The 10598-nt window shown below is 34.5% G+C and overlaps 1 pseudogene; it reads left to right on the plus strand.

The window, feature by feature from the left end:
* Positions 1-7905: 7905 nt before the first annotated feature.
* Positions 7906-8603, plus strand: LOC102473735 (kinetochore protein Spc25 pseudogene; annotated as a pseudogene).
* The last annotated feature ends 1995 nt before the right edge of the window (positions 8604-10598 follow it).

Raw genomic sequence — 10598 nt, forward strand, 5'->3', positions numbered from 1 at the left:
AGCAAGAAAAATGAGGATAATATACAAGAAATACTAGATACTATCAAGCCCCCAAACATCTGGATAATTGGTATCCCAGAAGAGAAAGAAAATAATAAAGGCACTGATAATTTATTCCATGAAATCCTGGAAGAAAACTTTCCAAACCTAAAGAGGCATTCAAGATCTAAGATCTCTAATATCCAGATCTAAGAAATACATCAGACTCCAAATAGAATCAATCCAAGAAGATCTTCTCCAAGGCACATCAGAGCCAGATTGGCCAAAACCACAGATACTAAAAAGACAAGATACTAAAATTGGTAAGAGGGAAATGTCAAGTCACTTACAAAGTTTATTCCATCAGGTTAACATCAGACCTCTTGTCAGAAACAATGTAGACATCTACAAATAGAACTATCATATTATCCAGCAATCCCACTCTTTGGTATCTACCCAAAGGACAGACGAATACTTAATCGAAAAAGCGCGTGCACGTGGATGTTTATTGCAGCACTTTTCACGATTGCTAAGTCATGGAAACAACCTAAATGCCCACAAACTGATGAATGGTTAGAAAAATTGTGGCATGTATACTCAGTGGAATACTATTCATCCATAAAAAAACAACAAAACTCTGGCTTTTGAAAGGAAGTGGATGAATATGGAAGACTTACTGCTGAGTGAAGCAAGCCATGCTATGAAGGAGAGGCATTGTATGTCCCCACTTAATATATACTGAGTGTCTGCACTCTAAAAAAAAAAAATTTGAAACCATACTGCTTCTGTTGTTATAGTGTGATAAAATTATACAAAATTATAAGAAATATTTTGAACATTATCTTTAAAATTCAGTATTTTGAAATATTGAAAGTTGTTTGTAAACTGTCAACTATGAAGTATGAGCTAAAATTTTTTGATATGTAAAGTAAATGTTTGTGGAAAAATGTAAAAATAAATAAATTTTTAAAAAAGAAAAAAAAGAAATGTAATACACTGTAAAGTTATATGTGATTCAATGTAATATAACCAAGATTATGATAATAAATAAAATTAATAATAATAACAAAAAAAGAAACAATGTAGACAAGGAAAGAATAGGGATATATAGTCAAAGTGTTAAATTAAAAACAATTTCGGGAACAAGCAGTTAGTGTAATGGCTATGTTGCTGGACTCCCACGTAGTCGACCGCAGTTCGCGTCCTGGACCTGGTGGCTTAAAACTCACACCGGGCGAGTGTGTGTGCATGCCCAAGATCCCGAGAGGAGAATGGAGGAGAAGGGATTGCAGCGTGACCATCCCCTCTGGGGGGTGATTTCTCGCTTTCTGTCTCTATGTCTCTCTCTGTCTGTCTGGTGAGCACACGCGCCCTATAGTGGAAAAAAAAAAACTCTCAAAAAAACCCCCAAAAAACAAAAAACAATTTCAAACAAGAATACTATAACCAGCAAGATTATCCTTCATATGGTTAAAAAGGATAAAAAAACATTCTCAGATAAACAAAACATGAAAGAATTTACCAACTCTAGATCAGCTCTTCAAGAAGTTCTGAAAGGAGTGCTATACTAGGAAAACTAAAAAAGCAGATAGACAAATAAAAAAAAAAAAAAAGGAAAAAAACACACACACAACAAAACCAAAAATATGGCTCAATTAATGATAGGCACATGTCCAGAAATATAAATAATAACATTGAATGTTAATGGATTAAATTATTCAATCAAGAGACACAGACTGGATGAATGGAGAAAAAAAAGAACAAGAAAAAGAAAGAAAACAACCAGAAACCCTCTATCCATTGCCTACAAGAAACATACCTTATGGATAAACATACCTTATGGATAGAGACATATATAGACTAAAGGTGAAGGGCTGGAAAAAGATATGCATGCAAACGATTTCCATGCAAACGGAAATCAAAAAGGGCTGGAGCTGTGATACTGATTTCAAACAGAATAGGTTTTAAGACAAAAACTGTAAAATGAGACAAAGAAGGGCTTTATATAATAGTAAATGGGCTAATTCATCAAGAAGACATATGCTTTTAAATATCTATGCACCCAACTCAGGAGCACATAAATATGTGAAGGAAAGACTGCTAGAGCTAAAAGGAGAGATAGATTGCAGCACTATAATTGTTGGGGAATCTCAACACTCCATTATCTCCTTTAAACAAATCTTCTAGACAAAAAGTAAGCAGAGAGATACAGGACCTAAATGATACTATAAATCAAATAGGCTTGACAGACATCTATAGAACTTTCCACCCCAAGACCACAAAATATACATTTTTCTCACCCTTGCATGGAACATTTTCAAAGATTGACCATATGATAGGACACAAATTAAGCCTTTACAGATTCAAAGACATAGAAACTATATCCAGCATCTTCTCTAACCATGATGGAATTAAACTTGATATTAATTTCAAGAAAAATCCTCAAAAATACACAAACACATGGAAACTAAACAACCTACTTATGAATTACTTAACTACTGAAGAAATTAAGTCTGAAATTTAAAAATTTATGGAAACAAATTATAATGAATACACGAGTTTCCATACTCTATGGGACACTACAAAAGCAGTCCTACGAGGGAAATTCATAGCAATTAGTGTGCATAAGAAGAAGATGGAAAAGTGGCAAATAGACAACCTAACGTCATGCCTCAGGGAACTGGAAAAACAACAACAACAAAAAAACAAAAATGCCAGGTGAAAAGAAATAATGAAGATTTGAGCAGAAATAAATGAACTAGAAAGTAAATGAACTATGCAGGAAATAAATAAAAGCAAAAGTTGGTTCTTGAAAAGATCAATAAGATCAACACACCATTAGCTAGACTGATAAAGAAAAAGAAAGAAATTAGATAAACTTGTAATGAAAAGGTAACATTACAACAGACAATAGAAATACAAAACATCATTAAAGGATACTATGAGCAACTATATGCCAATAAACAAGAGAACATGGAGGAAATGGGAAAAATTCCTGGATGTATATAATCTACCAAGATTGAATCAGGAGGACATAAACCTGAATAGACCCATAACAAGTCATGAAATTGAATCAGTAATAAATAATCTCCAACAAAGAAAAGCTCAGGTCCTGATGGCTTCATTTCTACATTCTACAAAACTTTAAAGGAACAATTAACTCCCATTCTACTCAAATTATTTCTAAAAGGGAAGGAAACATCCAAAACTCATTTTATGAAGCCTCAATCATTCTCATTCCCCAAACAGATAAAGACATGACAAAAAAGGAAAACTACAGACCAATATCTCTGATGAATATAGATGCAAAAATTCTCAGCAAGATACTTATGGTTCAACATATACAAGATCATAAATATAATACACCATATTAACAGAAAGAAAGATTAAAAACTATATGATCATTGGGACCAGCAGTTAGTGTAATGGCTATGTAGCTGGACTCCCATGTAATCAACCATGGTTTGAGTCACAGACCGGGTGGCTAAAACTCACAGCAGGTGCGTTTGCATGCGTGCCCAAGATCCAGAGAGGAGAATGGAGGAGAAGGGATTGCAGCATGGTCATCTCCTCTGGGAGGTGATTTCTCACTTTCTGTCTCTCTGTCTCTCTCTGTCTTTCTGGTAAGTGCATGTGTCCTATAGCAAAAACCTCTCAAAACACAAACGAACAACAACAACAACAACAAAAACCATATGATCATTTCAATTTGATGCAGAGAAAGCATTTGATAAAATACAACATCCCTTCATGATTAGGACTCTCAGCAAGATTGGTATACAAGGGTTATTTCTCAACACAATGAAAGCCATATATAAAAAACCTATAGCTAACATACGGAATGAGGAAAAGCTAAAAACTTTTTCACTAAAAACTGGTACTAGACAATGCTGTGCACTATTCTCCACTACTTTTTAATATAGTGCTGGAAGTTTTAGCCAATGCAATCAGAAAAGAGAATAATATGAAAGGCATTAAAATAGGCAAAGAAGAGTTGAAAATATTCTTATTTGCATATAAAATGATGGTATACTTAGAAGATGCAAAGATTTCCATGGAAAAACTTCTCAAAGTAATAAATAAATATAGTGAAGTGTCAGGATACAAAATCAACATCCAAAAATCTAAAACATTTCTATATACAAACAATAAATTGGACAAGGTAGATCTGAAGAAAGAAATCCCTTTTACTATAGCCACAAAATGTATAAGATACCTAGGGATAAAGGAAACTAAGGAAGTCAGAGACCTTTACAAAGAAAATTATGTAAGCCTTAAAAAAGATATTGCAATGACACACAAAAAAATGGAAGGACATCTCATGTCCCTGTATTGGAAGAATTAATATAATCAAAATGGCAATTCTTGGCAAATTAATCTATATATTTAATGCAATTCCAATCAAAATACCAGAGACATTCTTCACAGATCTAGAAAAGACAATCATAGAATTTGCCTGGAATCACGAAAGACCTCATATTGTCAAAACAATACAATGTAAGAAGAGCGGAGTGGGTGGCATATTACTCGCTGACCCCAAAATATACTCTAAAGCTGTGATCATCAAAACAGCATAGTATTGCTATAAAACTAGACAGGTTGACCAATGGAATAGAGACTCCAAAAATAAACCCCAAAGCTTACTTCCAACTGATTTTTGTCAAAGGATACCAATCAATCCAGTGGGAAAGGAAAATATCTTTAGCAAATGGTGCTGGAAAAACCGGGTATCCCCCTGCAGAAAGATGACACTGAATCTGCAACTTTCACCATTAACAAAAATCAACTCAAAATGGATCAAAGATCTGAACCTAAGACCTCAAACTATAAAACTACTGATGGAAAACATTGGAGAAACTGTGGGAAACATTGAGGTTGGCCAAGACTTCTTAAATAAGACTCTGAAAGCACAGACAATAATCCCTAAAGTAGACAAGCAGGACTATATCAGATTAAGAAGTTTCTGCACAGCAAAGAACACAGTAATTACTGTAAATTGACAACCCTTGGAATGGGAGAATATTTTTGTAAATTATTCCTCAGATAAGGGACTGATAACTAGAATACAGAGGAAACTTAAGCAGCTTACCAGGAAAAAAAAAAGATTAACCCAATTAAAAGATAGGAAAATGAGCTGAACAAAAATCTCTCTAAAGAAGACACATGAACAGTCAAAAACCATATGAGGAAATGCCAAACATCCCTCATAAAAACGGAGATGCAGATTAAAACCACAATAAGATACCACCTAACCTCTGTCGGAATGGTGGAGATTAAAAATACAAAAAGTGATAAGCGTTGGTGGGTTGTGGTGAAAGGGGAACTCTCCTACACTGTTGGTGAGAATGTAAATTGGTCCAGCCAATGTGGAAAACAATATGGAGGTTCCTCAAAGCTCACAAATAAAACTACCATCTGATCCAGCAATCCCACGGTATTTACCCAAAGGACAGGAGAATGCTCGGTCAGAAAAGTGCTTGCACATCAGTGTTAATTGCAATATTATTCTTGATTGCTAAGACATGGAACAACCCAAATGTCCAAACAGATGATTGGATTGACAGAGTGTGGTACATATACTCTATGGAGTAGTATTCAGCCATACAAGACCCTGGCATTTGATAGAAAGTGGTCAAATATGGAAGATTTATTGCTGAGCAAAGCAAGTCAGGCTATGAAAGAAATATATGTATCCACTTAATATATATTGACTACCCGTACTCTATGGTAGGAATTGAAATATTGGAGGACATAAAATCAGTAAAAGTAGTTATAGATGCTGAAGACAGTGTGAAATGGTGAGGGGGGAAGGGAAGAGTATAGAGAAGGAAAGCAGGAGAAAAAGTAGAGAGGCATGACATTTGTGGGACACAGCAATGGTTTATTATCTGTCAATGATAACATGTATAATATTCTCAGCTAGAATGGTCTGAGAAGTATTTCATGTTAGGTTAATTATCTTTACAAGCTAAGTGAAATACAGTGATTGAATGTTTTAAAAAATAATAAGAATGAATAATAATAATAATAATCTGAGAAAACATGAAAAGCTATTTGATGATGATGATGTGGATAGTAATGACTTTGTCTTGACTGATAGGCATGGTAGTCATGCTGGAAAAAACTATACATTGTAAAGATATATGTGATTAAATGTAATATTAAAAAAACTAACAAAAAAAGGAGAAGAAGAAGAAAGGAAAAAAGATGGCTCAGGGTAAAAAAAATGGATATGGTTAATAAACATGAAAAGATGCTTGAGTTTTGCACAAATTTTGAGAAAAATGAAAAGGATTATGTGACATACTAATTCTTATTTACATTAAATAACCCAATTATTGTTATTTTGGGGCACTTACTATATATCAAGTGTTTTTATGATTTACTTCTGAGTAAATTGTAAATATTTTACCTAATATTTCTTGTGGGAATATTTTCCATAATAAACTGTCAATTTTTAATAGTACAATTGGCAGTTTGCATGGAGGCAGAAGTCTCTCAATAACTTCACAATGCTTGAGAGGTGTTCTTTTCTCAAGTCAAACACTATCCTTGCAATCCTATTTATAGGTTTAATCGATGAACACATCTTTTGTCCCCTTTTCACAGAGTGTTCAATCTCCACCCTCATGTTTTTCAATAATTACAAAATTAATTTCTATCCCATTTAATTATATTTTATTTAATTAATAGTATTGCTGAGAGTGCTGTTAACATGGAATTAACATGGAATGTCAAAGGAAAACCTAACTGGAACCCTCTCCCACTGACTATTTTTTTTTTTTTTTTTTTTTTTGCTATAGGGCATGTGCACTTACTGGAGAGAGACAGAAAGCAAGAAATCATCCCCCAGAGATACGGCCATGCCATAGTCCCTTCTCCTTTTGGAATCTTGGCCATGCACACACATGCATCTAGGGTGAGTTTCAAGCCACCTGAACCAGGACTTGAACTGCAAATGACTATGTGGGAGTCCAGACCCTTAACCACTAAGCCACCTGCTAACTCCTAGTCCACTGACTTCTATAGCTGGAGGTAAGAAAAACAGTTGGTGGGGCTTAGATTTCTTCATCTCTTCATTCTTTTAGTCAACAAATATTTATTGAGTGTCTACTCTGCCAGCATAGGACTAAGTACTGGGAATGCCATAACAAACCAGGGAGAGAAGATTCTCTAATCTTGGATTTTACCATCAGGCTAGGGCTATAGGAAAGTCAATGGCAATGATAACACTTTGCTGTAAGAACTTGCATTTCCATCAGAGAACTGAACACCGTTTCTTACTCCATTATTTCAATGTGACGATGTGTAGTGCTACTTGGTGGACATGTTACTTCCATGACCATATGAGATACTCATATGAGGTGATTGAAGCACCTTCTTTAAAATATATTTCCAAATTATGTGTAACTCCTAAATGTGGCTAGGTCATGGACTTCTTCCAAATTAATAAGACTAAACTATTTGGCAACATGAAGAGTTTTTTTTTTTTTTTTTTGTCTAAATGAATCATTAGGAATGAGTAAATCCCAGACATAACAAATGTTCTATAATTAAGAAGATAAAGGTGTATGTTAAGAAGCATAATAAATCTTAGAATAACCCCACAATATGTCCATTTGTCTTTGTCAGCAACTACTGGAAAGAACCAAGAGAAATCCTCAAACAAACTTAAAAATAGCTCATGCTTTAAAAAAAAAAAAAAACCCACTAACCTAGTATATACTTTTTGAGGAGGAAAAAAATCCTTATAGTATATATTGAAGAATTAACATAGTTTCACATGTTACTTTATAGAGTTCCTAAATTATATGAAGTCTTCAAAAGGTCTATGTGAGTTGAAGGGAGGATATTATTTGGGGCAGTGCAGATCTGGTGGGGAAGGTGAAAGGACTCAGGCATGCAGGTGAAGAGCTGTCTTACAAAATGGTAGAGGACGAAATGAAACTATTTGATAAAGGCATAAATGAATTTTGGAATAAATTCAGAAGTACTGTCAGTGACACTTCCTGTCAGATAGTGGGACTAAGAGATGCCTACAAGGATTCCATTAAAACATTTGCAGAAAAGCTGTCTCTGAAATTAAAGGAAGAAGAGTGAATGATTGAGATGTCCTGGGATATCAAAATCAGATCTGCAGACACAACAAACTCTTTCAAGAAAAAAAAAAAGAAAAGAAAGAAAACTTGTTTAAGTTGGTTGCTGAAGTAAAAAGCAAAAAGCAGGAACTGGAAGTTCTGGCTGCAAACATCCAGGACCTTAAGGAAAAATATTCTAAGAAGGAAAGCTATTCCCACTGCTAACAAAGCTAATGAAGAGAGGTTGAAAAGCTGCAGAAATCTGTAGATTTGTATAAAGATTGACTTGGACTAGAAATCAGGAAAATTTATGGGGATAAGTTGGAGTTTATATTCACTGATACTAACCCCAAGCATCCTGAGAATCCTGAAAGGCCATTTATGTTTTCCCTGCATCTAAATGAAGCAAGGGACTATGAAATGTTAGATTGTGCTCCTCATCTTGAACACCTGGCAGAATTTCAAGAGAATGTATGGAAGACCAAAAAGTTCTCTGTTGTTTTGTTTTGTTTTGTTTTGTTTTTGTCAATGTTCAGGAAGCTTTGACTGCTATGGTTTACAAGTAATGTATAAATAGTATGTAAAAATGGTTTAATTTTCTTTTCTATTGTGTTTCTCTTTTAAAAATAATTCTCATTTTTGATTGCCTGCCTATACTTTGGTGTTTTTGTAACTTTTTTGTATGGTGTGTTTCTTTAAGTTATTTTTATTAAAATCTTAGGGGAAAAATTCTATGGAAAATGTGTTGTCATCTATGCCTGGATTTCAATTTTTTTTTTAACAGAAATAAACTCGCACCTCAGTTCTGTTTCTTTCATAAACTTTTTAAAGTCTGTTTATAGTAGACCAAGTCATAAGAAATTACTGAAATTTGATTTTTTTTTCACTTAAAAAATTGGCACTATTGGCTTTCAGGGATAAGAGCAATGAAGATGTTCTGCTGAGAAATCACTCTGGAGAGGCAAAAAGGGCAGGCCAGAAGAAGACCAAATCCACCGTGAGAGCTGAGATCTAGTGCTCTTATCTAGGGATAAGAACAATGAAGATGTTCTGCTGAGAAGTCACCCTGCCTCCATGCATTGTCTAGACAGGTCTAAGTGAAAAGTAGCCAAACATCCGAATACAATTAGGGTCCTCATATTCCTCAATTCCCACTAAATCTGTGACACAAAGGGAGAAAAATGGAATGCCAAAAAGTTTGCAGACCACCTTCTCCTATTCTCCTCTGATCATTCAAATTGAACTTTTAAAAATTAGGAAGAAACGAATAACCCATCAGATGACTAGAAATCACCACAGAGGCACAAGAAATATGAGAAACCAAGAAAATACCTCTTCCCCAAGGGAAAAGAATAACTCCTCTTTATCCATAGACAATACAAGGGAATTCATGGAAATGTCTGATAAAGAATTCAGAATATTCATAATGACAAAGCTAACAGAGATGGAAGAGAAGAAAGACGACGAACTCCAGAAGAAAAGAGCCGATGAGTTCCAGGATGTGAGGAAGTTCTTGTGAGAGCTCAAAGAGGAAATACACACCATAAAAAAAGAATCAAATGGAACTGTTGGGGACGAAGGCTACAATGCAGGAAATCAAAACCTCCTTTGAAAGTATTAAAAGCAGACTAGATCGTACAGAAAATCAAATCTCAGATGTAGAAAACAGAATTACTGGACTAGTAAAATCCACCATGAAGACTGAGAAAATAGCCAAAAAAAAAAAAAATATGAGAACAATATATGAGAAACACTAGATTACCATTAAAAGTCTGAACATCCAGATAATCAATATTCCAGAAGGTGAATAAATTAATAAGGGCACTGATAATCTATTCCATGAAATCCTGAAAGAAAACTTTCCAAACCTAGAGAGGCATTCAAAGATCCAGACCCAAGAAATACAAAGGACCCCAAATAGGATCAACCCAAGAAGATCTTCTCCAAGAAGATCTTAAATTGCCAGAATGACCAAAACCACAATTATAGCCAGAATGACCAAAACCACAAAGACAAGATACTAAAATTGACAAGAGAGAAAAGTTACTTTCAAAGGATATCCCATAATCCTAGACCTCTCAGAAACAATGAAAGCAAGGAAAGAATGGGAAAATATACTCAAAAGTGTTGAGTGAAAAACAAGTTTAACCAAGAATACTATATCCAAGATTAGCCTTCATATGGGAAGAGAAGACAAGAACATTCTCAGATAAACAAAACCTGAAAGAATTTACCAACAACAGACCAGTTCTCCAAGAAGTTCCGAAGGGAGTGCTATCCCAGGAAAACTAAATCAGACACACAGAAATAAGAGTTCTGAAACAGCTAAGAAAATGGCCAGCTGAGTGGTAGAGACAAGTCCAGAGCTGAACGTTATCTTCCAGAATTTAAATGAAAATATTGGACCATGACAGTCGAAAAAGTACATGAGTTTGAACTGGTGAAATAGAATTTTATAATTTTTGACTAAAACACTGATCTTCTATGCTTTGTTTTCTAGAGTTAAGCATTTTTATCTTTTCTTGAGCTGTGGACTGGTCC

The sequence above is a fragment of the Tupaia chinensis genome, unplaced genomic scaffold, assembly GCF_000334495.1.
Source record: "Tupaia chinensis unplaced genomic scaffold, TupChi_1.0 Scaffold000527_1, whole genome shotgun sequence".
In the NCBI taxonomy this organism is placed as follows: Eukaryota; Metazoa; Chordata; class Mammalia; order Scandentia; family Tupaiidae; genus Tupaia; species Tupaia belangeri.